This window comes from Mesoplodon mirus (assembly GCF_964341445.2).
Source record: "Mesoplodon mirus genome assembly, chromosome: 12".
Taxonomy (NCBI): domain Eukaryota; kingdom Metazoa; phylum Chordata; class Mammalia; order Artiodactyla; family Ziphiidae; genus Mesoplodon; species Mesoplodon mirus.
The window spans coordinates 12037489-12059278 of NC_138988.1; the positions used below are offsets into that span (position 1 = coordinate 12037489).

At 39.4% G+C, this 21790-nt stretch overlaps 1 long non-coding RNA gene across 1 annotated transcript in view; it reads left to right on the forward strand.

Moving 5' to 3' along the window:
* Positions 1-21790, forward strand: part of LOC309812964 — a 283783-nt gene that overhangs the window by 6816 nt on the left and 255177 nt on the right. The window contains exon 3 of the long non-coding RNA XR_014295432.1: positions 8300-8488. This is a non-coding gene — a long non-coding RNA (uncharacterized lncRNA). The remainder of the gene's footprint in view (positions 1-8299; positions 8489-21790) is intronic.

Below are 21790 nucleotides of genomic sequence, written 5' to 3' on the forward strand. Positions count from 1 at the left end.
AGTTGTTTCAATTTTTTGGTTTTGTTTTTTAGCAAGCAAATGAAGCTATAGCAGATCCTTAAGCATAGTTATTGGAAGCAGCCTTATAGCTAAAGAAACACCATATTAGGATTGCAGTGAGGTAGGTAAAGAGATATGAGGGTAACATCAACCTTAAAGGATAAGGACATTTCTTGTGTTCCTTTTTGGAAAGTCTGGAATTCATGATAATTTGGTTTTCAACTTCGTGCTTGGAAACTTAATTTTGTCTTTTCCCAAAGGAAAGGGCCAATGAAACAGGAGCACAGGATCAATGAAAGATGTGGTAAAAAGCTACTTTATTTTGTTCCCTTGGAGAAATTTAAAAAGCTTATTTGCTAAACATGAAACCAAGTTATCTATTATTCACAACAAATGTTTTCTGGAACAAAGTGAGGCATAAATTATATATGTTGCATTATGAAATAAACTAAAAAGAACAAGGAGAAAGGAAGGCACTTTAGACTGAATCAGAATGGGAGAGAAATGCAGAAGGAAACAAAGATCTGTATTTATATCTCTCTAGATCTATACTTACCTAGAAAATATATCTAGAATTTTAATCTAAATGAATATTACTAGAAGTTTTAGAGATAAAATCTATCAACTGATTTAGAGCAGAAAGAGACAAAGAAAAAAAGTCTGGGTTATGTATAAGTAAAGCACTTATGTTCCTGGTAATGATCTGTCCTATGGTTAACCTGGGACTACTACCAGTGTTAACATATCTTAAAATATTCCATTGAAATTCTCGATTTCATTTGTCATTTAACAACTTAGTATTTAGTGAGGGATTTACTACTTGCAAGACAAGGAGTGATGTGATGGGGTATGGAGAATGATTATCATATTTGGTTAGCACACACGATATGCCAGACACTAGACACAGCCTTTTACGTGGGTTATTTTGTTCAGTCCTTACAACAGTCTTGTGAGGTAGGAGCTGTCCCACCTCTCCTCACTACATATTACAAGTAGAGAAAATGAGATGTGGAGAAGTTAAAGATGATTAAAAATATATTTTTATAGTATCTTGATTTGCGGTGTTTCCTGATTTCTGTTGTGTAAATGTACCTACCGTGACCAGTTTCAAACTACCAACAGTTTAACAAATGGCTTGCAAAATTTCTCAGTATTAAACTGTTGGTGAGAGCAGGTGTGAGCCGGTTTCAGTACACATTGTCTACATGTCCTCAAAATACTTACAGTGAGTATAAGACTAAGTAATGCCAGCTGGAAAATAAGAGGAACCAGATAAGGTGGCATGGAAGTTTAGAGCAGAGATGCATTTTCATTTAGCCATTTTCTTGTAATTGTAATTTGCAGTTAGAGATGATTCTATGATGCGGACATTTAAAAAAAATTTAACATTGGTTTTATTCGTTAGAATTATTAAATTCAACCCAAAGTGCATATCTATATAACATTATAAAAATCTGTCCTCTTATTAAATGTTTGAAAATTCCTCAGTCTATCATATTTTACAACAGTTACTTGTTTTTAAACTACTCGATTTTCCAGCAAAGATCTAAAATATCATAAAATAACATTTTTAATATTTTAATATTAATTGCAGTTTCATGTTTAAACCAAATGAAAATAATCTTCTTGTGTTGCATACAGAACAATTGCTTTCTGAATTTTCTCTCATATATCCCTATGAAATCCCATACCATTCACATTTGTTCATTTAACAAATATTTATATTACATGAATGCTTATTAACTGCCTCCTGTGAGCATGCTGCTGTGCTAGGCCATAAGTTTGTATATTCACTGTCTCCAAATAAGGGTGAGAGATAGGCAAACAAAAATATTTAAGTCAGAAGTTGGTCAAAGATATAATAGAAGTAATACCCAGAGTAAAATTACTTACAGGTAGTCTATAATTTGGTGATAAATAAAATGTTTCAGAATAATGATGGGGACATTTATTTATTTATGTATTATTTATTAATTTTTATTGGAGTATGGTTTCTTTACAATGTTGTGTTAGCCTCCGCTGCACCACAAGATGAATCAGCCATACACATACAGATATCCCCTCCCTTTTGGATTTCCCTCCCATTTAGGTTACCACAGTGCATTAGGTAGAGTTCCCTGTGCTGTACAGTATGTTCCAATGATGGGAACATTTAAACTGCATTTTGAGTAATGGGTAGGATGTGAAGATGTGGAATTAGGGGCAGAAGAACTGAAGGCGGTAGGAAAGCATGAATAACCACTGTTCAGTGTTTTCTATCCTCTCATTCTTAAAATGTGCTTTTGGCTCTGAAAAAGCAATACCCTAACAGTCCACGAGGTGGTAGGATAACTCTATCCTTTTCTCCATTTAAATGCAAATGATAAAGTACTCATTTTACTTAAGCTGGACAAGATTTTTTTCCTCTGTTGAAACTAAGAATTTGCAAATACTTGCAGGAATTGTGATGAGGAGTTTCAGAGAAATGCTTCCTTATGCCGTGATATGTTTAGATTCACATTTATATGCAATCTAAGAGAAATTCACATTTGAGGTATAACTTCACTAGGTACGGAATTCTAAGATGACTGAGTGAATAATTTTGACAAAGAAATAAAATACTATGCAGAGATACTAAACTTGGGAACATGTTTTATTTGAGAGCTAAGAATTAGGTTTCTAAGTTTCAGTGTGATTAAAAAAACAAAACCAACATAATTTAAATTTATTCACCTGGTTTGAATGGCTAGATGTCCCAGTCATTATGACATGTATGATTCGTGTATTTTGCTTATATCTGGGTCTTGTTATATCTAGATCTGCCAATAGTTGCAAAAATGCAACTCAGTCAATTATAGTATAAGTTTTAAAACATGTTGTTGTTTTTATCAATACAATTTACTTGATGTTAGAATCATTTCTAATAAGGAATATTCATTTGTAGCATTTGTTCATTTAGCTATTCAACACATGTTTATTGGGAACCTGTTGTATGTTGGCCATTGTGCTAGGTGCTATTAAATTTAGTTAATTAAGTTTCATGTTTGGTTGCTTTATTTTTTCAATTATAGTGTTTAGAACAGTTATAATTTTACAAAACAAAATGTGAAGATAATACAGAGTCCCCATAAACCCCCATCCAGCTTCCCCTCTTATTAATACTTTACATTAGTAAGGTATGTTTGTTACAACTAATGGACTGATATTAACTAAAATACATATTGTATTCACATTTTCTATTAGAGAATGTTATTAATGGGCACTAGTTGTGCTTCTTGCTTCTGGAGTGTTGTTGATTTTAGGCCCTCTCAGATGACTGAGCAAGGGAATATATGTATATATGAATTAGTATACATACATACATATGCGTATGTACATACATGAATTCATACTGGTGTTTCCATTTCTAATCTAGTACCACGTGGATCATTCATTCTCATGTCTCCTTCCCTGTGTATCTTTATTTATTTATAAATTTATTTATTTATTTTTGGCTGCATTGGGTTTTCATTGCTGCGTGTGGGCTTTCCTCTAGTTGTGGCGAGCGGGGGGCTACTCTTTGTTGCGGTGCGCGGGCTTCTCATTGTGGTGGCTTCTCTTGTTGCGGAGCACGGACTCTAGGCGCGTGGGCTTCAGTAGTTGTGGCTCCTGGGCTCTATAGAGTGCAGGCTCAGTAGTTGCGGTGCACGGGCCCAGCTGCTCCGCTGCATGTGGGATCTTCCCGGACCGGGGCACGAACCCGTGTCCCCTGCATTGGCAGGCGGACTCTCAACCACTGCGCCACCAGGGAAGCCCTTTTTCCTGTTTGGAACATATTTCTTTGACTCCTCACTTTGCCTGTTTCTTTTTGTTTATTTCTATATATTAGGTAGGTTGGTTATGTTTCTCAATCTTGAAGTGGTCTTACGTAGAGTTCCTATGGAGCTTAGTAGCACACTCCCCTCTAGTCACCAGAGCTATATGCTCTAGGAGTGTGCCCAGTGCTGGCTGCGTGGGCCCTTCTGTTGTGGGACTGATTACTGTGTGTGCACTGGTAGGCAGTGCTGGCTCCCTGCTCAGTTGGCTGCCAGGTTCTCCCTTGTATGGTGGCTGCTGGCCTGCAGGTGGGCAGGGCTGCGTCCCAGGTTGGCTGACTCTGGTGCCTAAGGATCCAGGGCTAGTGCTGGCCCACTGTTGGGCAAGGCTGGATCCTGGGGTAGCTGGCTGCAAGCCTTGGGAGATGGGCGGTGCTAGGTGCTATTTTAAATAGTCATTTATTGCACATTGTGCTCTAGCTAGAAACTTTACAACTAGACATTTACCTTGTATGGATGATAGCACCAAAGAAAATGGGTTTAAGTTAAGAGAGATGGTAGTTCCAGTCTGTAATAGTGTAGGAAGTACTGGAATGAATGGTGGAAAGTGGGTATATGTGGGAGGGTGGTACTTCCCAGGAAATCTTCAAGAACAGGTGAGGTTGCATGAAGGCATGGATTTAAGCCCTGTCTCTTAGGTTCCTTCCAGTTTTATTTCAAGTTTCTAGATGTTGGAGCAGTAATGCGAGAACATTCCCTTAACACGTCATCTGTGAATGACCAATGTACACCAAAGTGGCCGAATATGCTCCTTGTTCTCATAGATTATTTCCTCAGTTTCATAGGATAGGCCTGACGATTTAATTAGGCAGGAAATGTGGGGCATGTTTTGGGAACTGGAAACTGCTTTTTAAGTTCTAAGAGGGGAAGGAGAGCTGTAGATTCCTGATCCCCATCCCCAGGTGAGAGTGTCCTGGCCTCCAGCTGCTCTTTTACCACCAGTCTGAGTTTTATAGGCTTCTTTTATGTCACTATCCTCCTCCCCATCTCCACCTCAACTCCCAGTTGTTGTTTTTCATCTAGTTCAGTTCTGGCTTCACTGGGATAAGGTTAAAATAGCCCTCCCTCTGAATGTGATGTTATTACAGCCCACCAGGAGAAAGTTATGCTACATACTTTTTCTGCTACAGAGCTGAATAGCAATGAATAATGGGATAGCACTGGTAGGAAGAACAAAAAGCACTCTATGGGCCTGAGGTTCTTGATTCTCATAGATAAATAGTAAATAAGAAAGGAGTAAAGTAAAGGGAGATTTGCAAAGTTCCAAAACCATTCTTATTGGTTAAATTTAAAGTTAAATATTTTTACAAATAGAAGACGTAACTTCTAGTTTTTGAATGAGATGATTATATTGCAACACTAAGCTAGGTTATAAGGACTAACTAGATGCTAACCCTACAGGAATAGCTCACTGTTTTGGGATGGAAGCCAATCATAGTTCAGTTAACCCTTGAACAACATGGTTTTGAATAGCACAAAGCCACTCATCTGCAGATTTTTTTCAGTAAATATATACTACAGTACTACATGATCCAATTTGTGGTTGTTCGACTCCATGGATGTAGAACTGTGGATACAGAGGACAGACTCTACAGTTATATGTGGATTTTCAACTGCATGGGGGTGGGTGGTTGGTGCCCCTAACAAGCTCATTGTTCAAGGGTCAACTGTAATTCTTTCAGAATCCTTCCCCAAAGTTTTAGAGTATTTATTTTTTAAGTGGAAAGACATACAGAGCAATAATTTCTGCTTCTTAATTCTTTGCCTGAAGCCAATGATATTTTTGTGCTATGCCAAGAGGGAAATTCTGTCTATACATAGTTTCTCTGCTTGTCAGTACTATTCGCGTACTGCTCAGATACATTTGCTGAGATTAGGAAACTGGCATTTATGCATCAGTGATGAAGCAATTAAGAACTTGGTTATGTCATTGGACGTAATAACCTCAGCTTTCCTAGGTGTTTTCTGATGAAGTCGTTCTAAATGGTCACAAACCTGTATTGAAAATAGCAGGTGCCTGAACTCTTAGGGGTCATTATTTTGCTTTTATACAGAATCATCTTTAAATTTTTCATGCCATCATAGAGTTGGGAAAGGGAGCTCAGAAGATGAGGAGAAAAGAAAGCATGTACGTCAGAGCAGCAGTGTGAATTATCCAAATCCATGAATTATCAGAAAGACTTCAAAAATCATTCTATTTTCCTATACTGGATGATTTGCTAATTTACTTTAAGCTCTGCTTAGTTGATAATAATAGAATTTTCTAACCACAAGCAGCTGCCTAATGCAGAACTAACCAAGGTGACAAGGAAAAGCACTCTATGTTTTAAATCTGTTGTTCCCAAAATGCACTGAGGTACCTTGGGGAGCCTAAGGGGAGCTCACAGGGGTACTGCAGGTTATTTTAAATATTCAAGGGGAACACAGTATATTCAACATCTGTGCAAATTATTAGCTCTAGGGTAGTTCAGTTTCAACCTTAGATCCTGCTATATTCCTTTTGATTAGGTCATATCTTTGTGAAGTTGGGTTTTGGTGATTACTGTGATAAAAAGCAAGTACCAGTGACAATCAACAGGAAGTAAGAGTGAGTTTTCAACCTGATTCTAAGGTTTGAGGAGTTGTGTAGTGACCAGGAGGCACACACATCTCATTAGTAAGTAACTGTCCTTAAGAATAAAATAAAAAAAATTTCTATTTATGTGAATTACCCTTCCAAATGGCTGTTAAGTTGTCAGGACATAAATAGTTGTTTGGATCTAACAGAATTCATATCTTCTCCTGGCTTAGGGATATCATGAAAAAATTAGTCAGGCACAAAGATTACCATGATCCAAAAAAGTTTGGCAACCTACAGGTTAAATGACTTTTTAAAATTGGTTTTGGTTTTCCTTTTTCGTCTTAAAAGCTTTTGTACTTTTCCCCCATCATTTTATCTAAATGTACAAATGTAATCATATACCGATTTTTTAAGGTATTTTTTGTTTCTGCTAGCTTTCCTCTACCTCCTGCTTCTACCTCCCCACTTCCCTACCAGGTAGGAACCTGATATATGTCATTAGCAACCTAGTGTATATCTTTTTATATCTGTCAAGGACATGCTTCTATAAGACATATATATGTATTTATTTAAATATACAAGGCTGGGAGGCATTACTATTTTATGAAAATGAGAGAATGTTAGTTATGAAAGGCAAATATTATGAAAATAATTTTAACCTTGCAGACCCACTGTAATGGTCTCAGAGATCTCAGGGGTTCCTAGGCCACGGTTTGAGAGCATTTGCAATAGATATATTTTTACAGCAAATGAAAACCTAGATCTGGATTGCAGTGATACAGCCATAGCAATGTTTTTTTTTAAGTTCTTTCTATATAAATACTTCATGTCTAAAAATGCTTGATGATTTTTATCTACAGTACATAGTGTTATAAATGTATATTAAGTGTCATGGTATGTTATGGATTTTTCTTCTTTTTTTTTTTTTTTTTTTTCGGTACGTGGGCCTCTCACTGTTGTGGCCTCTCCCGTTGCGGAGCACAGGCTCCGGATGCGCAGGCTCAGCAGCCATGGCTCACGGGCCCAGCGGCTCCGCGGCGTATGGGATCCTCCCGGACCGGGGCACGAACCCGTATCCCCTGCATCGGCAGGCGGACTCTCAGCCACTGCGCCACCAGGGAGGCCCTTTTCTTCATATTTTTCATTTACTTTGTTGACACTGATAAAATATCTTTTGAACTTATAATTGTTTTAAATACTCTAGGGTATGAAACTTATTTGTAATATTCTTTTGTCTTTTTTTTTTTTTTTTTTTTCCACGCTGCGTGGCTTGTGGGATCTCAGTTCTCTGACCAGGGGTTGAATCTGGGCCACGACAGTGAAAGCTCGGAATCCTAACCACTAGGCAACCAGGGAACTCCCATATTTATAGTATTCTTTTATATTTTCTTTTTAATTGGCATTGGCTTGATGGCTAACAATGATGATGTGCTTATTGATTATTTGTATATCTTCTGTGAATTTTGTTCATGCCTTTTGTTCATTTAAAAAACCGAGCTGTTAGATTTTTATTGTTAATTTGTAGTAGTTCTTTATATGTTTTGAATAGTATCCCTTTGATATATGTGCTATGTTTTTTCCAGTCTGTGTGTGTACAGTTATTTTGAGATTAAAATGAGGAATTATATGTTAATTATACGTTAAGGACAGTACCTGGCACATAGTAATTATTCAAAATAGAGAGAACAGAGGTTACCAGGCTATGAACTCCTCTTTCATATTTTCCTTATTCATTTAATTTTCTTTCGGGGACCATGGGCTTAACATAATTGCTGTTCTGATGAAAATGAATTATAAACAATAACACATTTGAGCATCATTTTTATTTAACATATTGTAAAAATGAGTCAATCATATTTTTTGTTCAAGTAAGTCTTTTTTTTTTTTTTTTTTTTTTTTTTTGCAGTAGGCGGACCTCTCACTACTGTGGCCTCTCCCGTTGCGGAGCACAGGCTCCGGACGCGCAGGCTCAGCCGCCATGGCTCACGGGCCCAGCCGCTCCGCGTCATGTGGGATCTTCCCGATCCGGGGCACGAACCCGTGTCCCCTGCATTGGTAGGCGGACTCTCAACCACTGCGCCACCAGGGAAGCCCAGTAAGTCATTTTTCATTTCAGAATTAAAATTTATTTCACTTTGCACTGTTTCCTGCTCAGCATCAAAAGACATTCTAGGCTGTATCACTTCGTACAGGATTAGAAGATGTTCCCAGGATTAGAAGATGTTCCCAGCCTTATTTCTTTTTTTTTTTTTTTTTTTTTTTCTTTTTGCGGTATGCGGGCCTCTCACTGTTGTGGCCTCCCCCGTTGCGGAGCACAGGCTCCGGATGCGCAGGCCCAGCGGCCATGGCTCACGGGCCCAGCCGCTCCGCGGCATATGGGATCCTCCCAGACCGGGGCACGAACCCGTATCCCCTGCATCGGCAGGCGGACTCTCAACCACTGCGCCACCAGGGAGGCCCCCAGCCTTATTTCTTTAGTAACATGGTTTCTGCTTTGTTTTCCTCTATATTCATAAAATTCATGTTTATAATATTCAAAAAGAGCATTAAGAAACTATCATAACTTTATAGTCTTTTTATTCTGAGTACTTATTTTTAATATTTTATTATAGTTTTGCATTTATAAATGCCAAAAAAAACTGTGCAGTTATTCCTTACACAAGAATAGTAATACACTGAAATCAAAACTAAAGAAAAAAACTAAACAATTTAGAAATAGAAGCAACTATATAATTTGGGAATATTGTAAACCGGTGATGCTTTTAAGGTGTCTTGTAAAGAATATGCAGTATATGCTTGCTGCATACTGTGATGTGGGCCAAACAGATGGGTATTGCAAATATTTCTTATCTCTCACTAGTATGGGAGGCCCATTTAGGATTTATTTTTATGACATACCCTAACAATTGGCTTGAATTAATGAAGTGAACTTATAATTTATATTTTTGGTTAATCTTCCTGCTTATTACTTTACCATTATAGCATTTACCAATCAGTATGGAAGTATGTGAACATTTTAACAGTTCGGATGTGTATCAGATGAATATATCAACTCTAACCTTTGCATTCTTGGAAGTATCATTCATTCCTCAAACAGCTACTAATTACTTTCCAAATATGAGGCACTGTGAACCACTGTAGGAGAGTATAAATATGTAATAAGGTCCAGAATGTGTCCTCAGAGAGCATGTAATCTATGATACATCTATACAAGTAAATAGAACATATGGAAGAAAATGCTAAAGACTAGGAAAGAAGTATTAATAACATAATGTGTTCACGGAGACATACTAGTTTTGTTTGAGAAATTTCATTGTCAGAGATTGAAATTAACCATATATACAGTATTTCTTCTTATAATCATGTACCCTCGTGAAAAATTCAGAAACTAGACAGTCACAAAGAAGAAAAATTGCTTGTAATTTCACATAACAATTGCCATTATTAGTATTTTGGTGTTTGGTTTTTGCCACTTAATTATTTTAAGTAGACCCTTTGGAAAGTAAAGATACTCATTCTGGGTACAGTTCTAGGAGTAATGCAAATATTACATACAGCCCTTGCTATTATTGGTGGTTCTGGAAGAGGAAGTGCTATTAAGTTATTTTACGTACAAGTTAAACAATGGACAATAGTGATTTGGCCAGAGATTATGGTTGTAACTTTATAGTTGTGCCCAAGAGATCTGAAGTAGATAATGCAGCTCCCTTACTGGTGGATTAGGGAAGGAAGAATCTCATTCATGGAATTCTAAGAATGTGATAGCTTCTACTCAGAAAGGGAAGCAAGCCTCATTTTACTTCAGAGAAGAGAAGCTGATTCTTAGAGACAGTATTATACATACGTGAGGAGTAGAAGCTTAGCAAATCCACTATCAAAAGTATGTTCGGGGCCTCCCTGGTGGCGCAGTGGTTGAGAGTCCGCCTGCCGATGCAGGGGATGCGGGTTCGTGCCCGGATCTGGGAGGATCCCATATGCCGCGGAGCGGCTGGGCCCGTGAGCCATGGCCGCTGAGCCTGCGCGTCCGGAGCCTGTGCTCCGCAACGGGAGAGGCCACAACAGTGAGAGGCCCGCGTACGGGAAAAAAAAAAAAAAAAAAAAAAAAAAAAAAGTATGTTCACATAAAAGTTATCAGTTAAATCTTAGTATTTAAATTAACATGGATTTATCTCTCCTCCTCATTTAGAAATTTTAAGCAATTGTTGAAACTAGTGTGAATTCCTTAGAGGAGCCAGGTTAAAGACGTTTTTGGTGGCAAGAAAATAATCACACTGGAGCAAAAGATATGTCAAAGATATTTAAAATGGATCATTCACACGTAGGTAATGGAAAGTTGATAGCAGGGCCACCTGTGTGCAAATAGAAAAGTGGCAAGCCCACTTTTTTGTACTTTTCCATTTTCTCTTTTATCATTCCTCATTCTTAGCTCCCCTTACTATTTTTCTAGGGTCCCTTTCCAGTGGATAACACTTACACCTGTCCTCATTATGTGGTGTCCAGTACTTGGGCTTATCCTGTTCTTTCTCCCTTTATCAAAGATGATGTGTATTATCAGCCATTTTCTCTGTTATGATGTTAAAAATAAACTAATGTACTGATCCTCCCCAAAATGTTAGTTTTTTTTAGGATATTTTAATTTATTAATCTTTCAGTCCTATTTGCATTTTAACAATTTTAGAGAGGCAAAATTTTAACCAAGAAAGAGCAAATACTTAATGTTAAATTTTCAGGTGGGTTGGAGAAAATATTTGGAGACCAGGTTAACATTACAGACCCCTCAGTTCATCCTATAGACGGCCAGACAGTTCCAGTTGAATATATACTTCTGTTGTGTCAAGAATAGAAAAGTGCTATTTGTGTCTTTTAATGCAAATAGACATGTGGAAATTCCTATTGTTGCCTCCAGAAGTTGAATGTGGGGGCAATTTTCTGGAAGAGATTTAAACTAATAGGAGCACACTTGTAGCGGATTTGCAAGCCTTCTCTCCTTAGCGATTTCTCTCTCCCTAAGAGTCTAAAGATCCTCAAGGGAAAGGTACCACATGCAGAACGTCAATTCCTTTCAGACCCACAGTCTGAGCTCCTAGAATGGCATAATACTCCATCTGAAAAAGAGGAGCAGTCATCTAATTCATTTTGTACTCAAGAGTAGAAAAGTGTAGTACGTGATTACAGATTGAGCCTTTAGGAGAGCAATAAAAATAGTTCTGACAGTCATTTCCAATAATTTTTTTTTCATTGAGCAGAATATCCAATCTATAAAGACATTTTTGGAGTTCTTATTTGGTACTATGTTTGAAGATATTATGTCTCCAAAAGTAGTCATGGGATAAAGGAATACATGATTGATGCAGGACAAAAAACAGACAGCTTATTTTAAGAGAACTGATTTATGACCTTTAATTTTTAAAATAAGATTTCCTTTTAAGATCTTTTTCTAAATAGGAATTGACTGAGCAACAGTTCTCTCACCTTATACTCTTGTGCGGGTATTATTATTTTCAGTGAAAGTGCCATTTAGTATAAAATGGTTGAAATTTTAACAACTGTGGCTAAGAGCCATTCATGTTGCCATAAAGATTTTTTTCCCACTCTTGGGACCAGGTAGTTCTGTTTGTTTGCTTTGATAAGTCAAGAATTGGGGAGTAGAGATATTGTGGAAGATTTGTATGCAATGGTTTTTGATTCTAATTAATTGACTGTAGAAATTAAATAGAAATAGCAGTCCATTAACTGTACATACTTCCCCTCTGTGTGTTTCTTCTTTCTAAAAAGCAAGGTTTAGAATTCTTAGCCTTGTGTCTTATTAATGGCCGGGTATTCCTTCTGGTAACACTGCAAAAAACTTCCCCTACCTCCCCACTCATTTGAATGTGATTTCTTTCTATGGCTAGATAAGTACATTGATTTTCTGTTTCATGGAGATTAGTGGTTTAACAAAATGATAATAGGGATTATTGATTCTAATTTTTGTACATTGTTATTGGGCTTAGTAGTCTTTTTAACCAATGCAGAGTCTTTAAAGATGTTTTCTCTTTGCTCTAAACAATATTAAATGAAATGTATAATGATAATACAAATCAGGCATGTTAAGTAAACAAAATTAAGATTGTGGGTTTTTACCAAAAGATCAAAGCCAACTTCTAAGTACCTATATAATCTTCTGCATTCTGGCTCGTTTTTTGCTATTCTACTGAATTGTTCTTTCTTTATAAAGTGTTTTATGCTGCTTTTTGAAAAGGAAGTATGTTCAAATGGATAGAAAAAATCAAAACAGTATAAAAAGTTTGTGGTAAGGATTCTCATTCCTACTCCTGTTCCTACTTTTCTGCTTTCTCTGTTCCTACATTCTATTCTACATGTAATAACTTTTATTAGTTTCTTTACATCCTTCCAATTTTTCTTTATCTAAATACATACAATTTTTCTCCCCCCCATTTTCCCCCAAAGTTTACTTAATATGTAGACTATTCTGAATTTTTCTAAGTGTTATTTTTTCTAATTATTTTCTCTCACCCCTGAACTATAAACATTTTCCCCAGATGTTTTGGTTTTCTGGTCAGACCAACCTGTATATGAGTGCTGGCTCTACTACTTACTAAGTATGTGACCTTGAGTTAAACTTGAGGGTCTCAGTTACTTTACTTTTAAAATGGAAGTATCATTACCTACGGGATGGGGTTGCTGTGAGTATTAAATGAGATAATCTATGACTAGTAGCCTATGGTGGGCAATCAATGTATATCAGTTTCTCTTCCCTTTCCTCTAACCTTTTCTCTCTCCCATAGTACAATCACCCTTTTCCATCATTAAAGGTACAATAACCTCACAAATCGTCTGTGTCTCCAGTATAGCCCCTGCCCATCTATTCTTCACACTGCAAGTTAGAGGGGTCTTTCCATGGGTTGTGTCACCTGTACGGAGTATGAACTTCAAAGAGCATGTGATACTCTTCATGGTCTAGGTTGTTCTTACCTGTCCAGCCTCATTTTATGCAATTCCTTTCTGCTCTATAGCACATCATTTTCTCCCTGCCCAGAGGATATTCTGAATTCTTTGTCTGACAGTTCATAGATCTCCTTTTCTTTAGGGTCAGTTATTAGAGTTTATTAGTTTCCTTTGGTGGTGTCATATTTATCTGGTTTTTCACGGTCCTTGGTTCCTTATGTTGGTATCTGTGCATTGGGGCTCCTCTTCCGGACTTAACAGGTTTGCTTTTCAGAGACAGTTCTTTACCAGTTGGCTTAGTTTGGGTTTCTGGGTGTGTCTACTGGTAACATCTTTGGGCAGATGGTCTGTTTTTGAGTGAGGCAACTGTTTCAGCTGTGAGGATAGAGATGGGGGGGGTGTGCCACTGGCTGAGATGGATAAGACTGCTGGATGATCTCTGTGGTTGCTTGAATTCTCTGGTCAGGCTTACTAGATGGTCAGGACTGGCTACTATACTCAGTAGTTGGTGGGACTATGACTTAGCTTCCCTTCCCTGACAGGGCAACAGGCCAGGGCTCAGGGCCTGTAGATATGGACAGTTTGGGGGCCTGATTCTAGCTTGAGTGAGCACTGAATTCCCTGGTCAGGTGTGGCCATCGTTTCTTTTCCCTTAAATTAATTAATTAATTTTTGGCTGCTTTGGGTCTTTGTTGCTGTGTGCAGGGGTACTCTTTGTTGTGGTGCGCGGGCTTCTCACTGCGGTGGCTTCTCTTGTTGCAGAGCATGGGCTCTAGGCACGCGAGCTTCACGCGAGCTTCAGTAGTTGTGGCTCATGGACTCTAGACTGCAGGCTCAGTAGTTGTGGCACATGGGCTTAATTGCTCTGCAGCATGTGGGATCTTTCCGGAACAGGGCTCGAACCCGTGTCCCCTGCATTGGCAGGCAGATTCTTAACCACTGCACCACCAAGCCAGCCCTGGCCACCAGTTTTGCTCTGCAGACAAGGAAAGTCATGGGCTGTGCTCTGTGTTCAAGAGCCACTATATGTAGTGCTGTTGAATGGGCTATGCAGCTCCTGGTGTGCTCTGGTTAGATTCTCTGGTCAGACAGCTGAAGGATGTATTCAGTAATGAGTGGGGCTACAAATTAAATGCCCTGCCTGGGTGCAGTGAAAGAAGCAGCTCAGAAGCTGGTAAAGCTCTTTGTTTGTTGTCTTAACTCAAGCTGTCACACACCCCATGCTCCCTGGCCAAGCAGGTCCACTAACTTTGCTCTACAAACCGTTGGCTCTGTCTGCCCTTCTGTCATCTAAAGCGCCACAGGCCCGCACAGCTTCTCGGACTTGTTGCCTGCCCTCCTGTTTGGACGGGGCCAGAAGACTCTACAGCAGGTGGGGCTATATCTGAGCCCCTTTGCCCGGGCACGAGTAAGAGGGGTCACTCCAGGCTACTCTGAATTTCCCAAAGAGGATCTCCAGTTGGGAAGGGCCAGGAGCTACCCTCAGCCTTGGCTAGGGATTAATCCCACTGCCTGTGCATAGCATGGGAAGTCTCCACACCAGATACTGGCTTTGCTCTGGGAGTATGGGCTCTGCCTGCTGTCCTCGTGGCATGAGGACTGCTGGGCTGCACAGCTTCTAGGAGTTGTCATCAGTCCTTCTGGTTAGATGTGGCTGGAAGGCACTCTCTACAGCAGGTGGAGGTATGACTCAGCAGCTTGCCTGAGTGTGGGAAGCCAGGATCTAGGACCGGCAAAACTCCTCGTCTGAGGATCCGAATCAGCAGATACGCATCCTGCCAAGTTCCCTGGTCAGAGGCCACCCCCGACTTGGTTCTGCAGATGAGCAAAGCCACCAGTTGGGATTACTCCTGGCACGACAGGTATGAACTTGGTCTGACAAGATCCTTGTGCTGGTTGTTGCAAGCCTGCAAGCCTCCTCCACTTCTCTGTCACAATCGGATTCCCAGTGTTTGAGCCCCACAGATTCCTCCGTGGCCTGTGTGGTGAGAAATCAGGGTAGGGCTCCCCACAAAGTGACCCACAGCGCTTTGGAAAGCTGGTTGTCCCCCCACCACTCTCTTTTCCCACTGGAGGAATCAGAAACTGAGGGGAGGCCTCTCTGTGTGGTGCTGCACTGGCCTGGGGGGGCAATGTGGTCAACATGGAGCTGCTTCTCTCTCCCTTCTAATGCAGTCTGTCTTGGTGTGTGAGGTGCCAGGGGTGCTTCAGCCTCACCCCTGTGTTCTAGGATTCTCTCATTGGTGTTTTGGTCTTGAATAGATGTGAGCTGTCCTTGTGAGGGAGAGGGAATGACCTGTATTTCGCCATTTAGTCCATATATAGTCTTTTTTTTATTATTATGAGCTTTTTATCATTGGATAAAAAAGATTAGTATCAGATTTAAGTGAATTAGCTTTAATGGTGATTCACATTTTTTCCTCTGTCACTAAGCTCACTGTTTAATACTGCTGAACTTTTTTTTTCTTAATAAGAAGACTTTTTCAGTGAAGGAAGTAGTACAGTGGTTTACATTTTGGCTCAGACTCCCTAATGTGAGTAACTATTCCAAAAGCATTTCCTGTCATTGGAACTGTGCCATCTGAACACAGTCATATACAAAATTTAAATTCCAAATCATGTGTTGACAAGGTTGACAACTTAGAATTTTATACAGTTAAGAACTAGTTGTGCTTATAAGCAGTGTAGCTGGAAAAAAATCATAAATATACTAAAAAACTGCCATATTAACAATGAAAAATACTTTACTGGCTATATTCTGTGAGTTGAGCTTCCATATCATTAGCCAGTGCCTGGCTATTTTGGGCTATTGTGTCATTGAAAAGTAGTTTTTGAGCTACTTTCTTTGCCCTAGATTCACCTACATTTCCAAGAAAACATTTTTTGTGTGTTTTTTCAGTCTTAGCAATATAAAGTGCTACATAAAAAAAGGCTGAGAAGCACTCATATTTATATGTGAGATATTGAACACCTGATTTTATTAGCTTTTTAATTCAGCTCCCTTTCTTTCAAAGAATTTTTTGGCTTTGAGCTTATTTCTTTATGATTTATATGTAAGATCCACTCAAGTTTTGACCACTCAGCACATCTCCACAAATAACACATTGTGATTTTAGTACTTCACTCTCAATTATGGGTACATGACCAAAGTCAATATATAAGTATCATATTCCTAATAGAGTTAGAACAAACTTGTTTGGTCCTAATTTACTTGGAATAACTTCCATCATTATCATTTGATTTAGTACCACTGCTGCATGCAGAAAAATGAGTGTCTATTCTTTTTTTTTTATTTTTTATTTTTTGTTTTATTTCTTTTTGGCTCCATTGGGTCTTTGTTGCTGCGCAGGCTTTCTCTAGTTGCGGTGAGCGGGGGCTACTCTTCATTGCAGTGCGTGAGCTCTCTTGTTGCGGAGCACGGGCTCTAGGCACACTGGCTCAGTCGTTGTGGCGCACGGGCTTAGTTGCTCCATTCATGTGGGATCTTCCCAGACCAGGGCTGGAACCCATATCCCCTGCAATGGCAGGCGGACTCTTAACCACTGCGCCACCAGGGAAGCCCCGAGTGTCTATTCTTGACAAAAAAAAAACTTCAGTGAGGTTTATCTTGGAATATGTAAATTAGAGTTAAAAATAAAATAATTTTATATTCTTAATTTAGTTTATTAAAGTACATTTTTAAAAATAAGCTTGATCTCAAATCATAATTGTAAAAATAACAAGTTGTAAAAATAAACAGATATCTGAATTTTATCAGATTTTTATTCCCTTGTGGGTTATAGGTGAAAAATTCACCTGAGATATCACGTATTATAAGGTCTTATTGTACTTAACTAGCATGCAGTTTATGGCCCATGCGGCTCACCGCTTGAGTTTAACAGCATCCAAACTTGTGTATACCTTATTTATCAAAATGAGTCCACTGATTCCAGGCTTCGATGTTGTAGCAATGCCAAATGGTTAAAGAAGTTTCTAAACACTTACTGTCATATTCTGTAGTTATCTTGTCAAGGACCAGTAACAAACAGCACTGGGTCAGAGACCACACTTTGAGTAGTACTGGCCTAGTAGATATTAATGTGCCATAATAATACTAGCTAATGTATATTAAATTTGTATTGTATGCCAGGCTGTTTGACAAGCAATTTACATGTTTGTCTCATTTAATCTTCTCCACAATCCAGTAAGATATAGGTAGTGTTATCATCCCCACTTTACAGATAACAAGAATAAGGCTCAGAGTAATTTAGTACATTTCCAAGATCATGCAGTCTTCCCAGCTGGAGCTGGGATTTAAGCCCAGGCCTGTGGACTCCAGAACCTGAGCTCTCAATCTCTAATTCAAACGCCAGAAAGCATTGTCTTAGAACTTACAGGGTGAGTTATAGTGGAAAAAATGAGGCATTAGGTTCTGTTCTTAGTTTTGGTACAATCTAGTTGTGAGGCCTTTGACAAGTCACTTTATCTCTCTGGGCTTTGGTTTTTCTATCTGAATGTGACATGGGGAGGGTAGAGGCATCAGTTGTATAGTTTTTAAGCAGTGGTGTGCTGGAGGCAGCGTATACCATCTCCGAAGAGCCAATTGTTAAATTTATAGGTATTTTGTTAGCTGGTTGATTTCATCCTGGTAGCTTGAAACTGACCATCATGAGAGTATTTACACCATGGAAATTGGCAAACACTGTAAGTGTTTAATAATGTTTAAACACTTAACCAAGGCTTTCTCTTGGTTGTTAAACATTTACCAGCATAACATTGCGTTCAGGTCTCTTCGAGTTAATTCTGTTTCTTTTCAATCTTCCCTGTCAAACAAGGAGCAAGTCCTCTGTCTCTTTATCTCTAGCACAGTGGGTGGGTATGTAGTACATATTGATGATGATGATGATGAAATCACCACATCTATATCCTAAAACTTTGGATGGGCCCTGCTTGAAGGTACTTGCCTGGAAATAGTGGACCCTCAGGGGAAGCTCTTCCTATGGCTCCAGTGAACTGTGTTTTGGCCTAATTTTTAGTGGAGATATTCTAACACCGCTTACAGCTTTCTTTTGAAATCTGACTGCCCTTTATCACATTATTATGCTGAATGAGAAAGTATAGCACAGAAATGGTACATATGAAGTCATTCTCTTTTATGCTAGTTTTCTTGAGTTGTTCTGGATGTAAAGAATATTAGTGTTTTTCATTTTTAAGGTCCTACTGTGTTGGTCTTTTCTCCTTTACTAACTTGGAGAGCATCCCTGCCATTCCTATCTCCTTTTCCTCCAATTTCCTCTGTCTTTTTGAGTAGCTCTGTGTCTCTCTATGTGCATTAAGTCATACCCTGTAGCTGTTTTCCTATAGCTAATCCTCATTTTCATGCTCTCTCTTGAATAGTCTTTCTTCTTGGATCCAAGGAGTTACAAACTGGTTCTTAATGTAATGTTAAGCATACTGTTTTAACGTAATTATGATGTATATTGATGAGGTAATGGAAAGAATCCCAGGCTTTTGGTAAAGGAGACCTAGATATTTTGCTTTTGCTTTTTTTCTTCAACTATTTGCACTTTTTCTCATTCATTAAATAATGCAATTGGACTATACTGTGATTCCCAAACCTGCCCATGCTTCAGTATCCCTCAAGGAATTTGGTTAAAATATAGATGGCCAGTCTCACCTTACTCCAGAACTAATGAATCTCTTTTGGGGTTGGGGGACAGGGAATTGTTCGGAGAGTTTATTTTTCCATCCAATGGGTAGCAGAACTAGAGTTACAGACAATCTCCACAGGGATAAAGTTTCTTCTTTTTTTTCTTCTTATAGTGGAAACAAATAGGACTACAACAAAGTATTGGTGGAATGTTCTACTGATAGTTAATTATACTCAGAAATTCTCATTTCTCATAGTAAAAGAAATAGTTACTTTTTTAATGTAATAACAGTATTCAGGGAAATCAGTTAAACATTTCCTTTTTTTTTTTTTTTTTTTTTTTGCGGTACGCGGGCCTCTCACTGTCGTGGCCTCTCTCGTCGCAGAGCACAGGCTCCGGACGCGCAGGCCCAGCGTCCATGGCTCACGGGGCCAGCCGCTCCGCAGCATATGGGATCCTCCCAGACCGGGGCACGAACCCGTATCCCCTGCATCGGCAGGAGGACTCTCAACCACTGCGCCACCAGGGAGGCCCAGTTAAACATTTCTTGTTTGGTGAGTCACATAATGTCTTTTAAGGCTATTTATTCATTTAAATCAGTTTGCATATTTATAATGTGCTGCCATGATCTTAGTTTTAGGAAATCCAATAAATAGTATTTTCTGCCCATTCAGTTAAGCATCCCTGCTGTCTCCTGTATAAGATTCCTTCAAATCTCTTGCTAGAGAATGATGTTGAGCTATGAGGGTGGATTCCAGGTCAGTGAATTCTCCCAGGGGACTTGGGATCTGAGAGAAATTACTGTCCCATGCTTGCACACCTGAATTGGGTGCCAGGCACATCAGGGTTCAAATATTTTATTTTTCATGTGTAACGTAACCAGACACAGTGAAATGAAACTGATTTGGGAAATTAGCTTCCTGGGAGTTGTTTAAAGATACAAATTCTCTTAGGACACTAGGATATGAACAGAAATAAGCCAATGTGATTTTTTTCTGTTCTTGTTCCCAAGCTCCTGCTTCTCCTAATTCTGACCTTTACATCATAGTTGCTTGGCAAGGTGACACTTGCTGATTTCAGCAACTAGAGCACTTATTCAGGGAACAATGTTGGTTGTACACCCAGCCAACATTTTGCCTTTTACTTCTTCCTGAGAGAATTCTGACTTTGTCTGTATATCCACCCCTCCTCCCCAGAGCTTTGTGCTTTAGGGGTAGTTGGCCTCAGCAGTAGGTAAAGCAGGTAGATCCTGATTAGAATGAGCCAGTCATGATGATTCCAAATGGACCACATGCCAGTGATTGGTTTAGGGTTGATACGTGATTTTTTTTTGGCCAATAAGATGTGAGGGAATGTCTGCTCGGGTGAAAGTAGGAGGTTTTGGGAAAGGCTTTCTTGTTCTTATACCCCAGAATAGACCGTCCCTCTTTTGACTCTTGACGTTGTCCATTTGTATATTTTGTCTGGAACTACCTTCTGTTTTACCACCAGCCTAAGGATGAAGCCAACACAGAGGAGAGAAGAAGCAAGATAATCACAGGGAAGTGGAGCTGGAGCCCCAATCATATAACCTGTGAAATCGCTCCACCTCTGAACTTGCCTGCATAAGAAGCAGTACACATTATTTCAACAAATTGAATCTGTCTGTACTTGCAGATGAAGTCACTCTAATGGCTACATCTCTCTTGTCTGTTATTCTAGCATGGTCACAGCTTCTTTTTCTAATCGCTCATAGCACAAACTAAGGCCAGACTATAATGAAAAAGATGCGCAGTGTGGAGAATAATTTTCAGCTACTCATAACACAGATCAAACCTGGGGTCTCTCCCTAGGTGTAGTAGACACAGAGATGTGACATATAAGAACTCTAATGGTCAGTGCTTGCTCCAGAGATTCTCACCAGGCTAGTCAGGGCTTTATCAGGCCTGTATCACAGTTGAACTTCTTCTTTTGTCCAGTCCTGCCTCCTAGTCCTTCCTTTCACTGATGTTCTTTCCTAATAAACACCCTGCACCCCCAAAACCATCTCAGCATCTGCTTCTGGAGAACCCAACCTGTGATTCCAGGCCAGCTTCCTATTCACTTCTGTCCTGTCTCTTTGTGGCCAGGAGCAGCTCATCTCCCAACATCATTCCCGATCTCTCTGAAATTTTGTGTCCAGGTAAATGGACCAGAAAGAAATTTTTTTTAAAAAAATTTCTAGCTGCAGGAAAAACTTCTCCCCAGGATATTTTATAGTGGGCTATTCAGTTTTTTTAGGGGAAACCCCATTCCCATTCATAGGGGGCAGATGCAGACTGGGATGTTATTTTATTTATTTATTTATTTATTTTTAATTTACTTTTGGCTGTGTTGGGTCTTCGTTTCTGTGCGAGGGCTTTCTCTAGTTGTGGCAAGCGGGGGCCACTCTTCATCGCGGTGCGCGGGCCTCTCACTATCGCGGCCTCTCTTGTTGCGGAGCACAGACTCCAGACGCGCAGGCTCAGTAGTTGTGGCTCACGGGCCTAGTTGCTTCGCGGCATGTGGGATCCTCCCAGACCAGGGCTCGAACCCATGTCCCCTGCATTAGCAGGCAGATTCTCAACCACTGCGCCACCAGGGAAGCCCTAGGATGTTATTTTAACCCCATGGTTCTAAGTTCAGAAGAAATAAAAAAAACACTGATCAGGTCTTGTCTCTTAGTACACGATGAATGAGGACATCCAACCTCCCTCCCTCCCTCCCGCCCTCCCTCCCTTCCTTCCTTCCTTCCTCTTTACTGAGTATAATTTACTTACTATACAATTTACTCATTTTAGTAAATTTAGAGATTTTTAGTA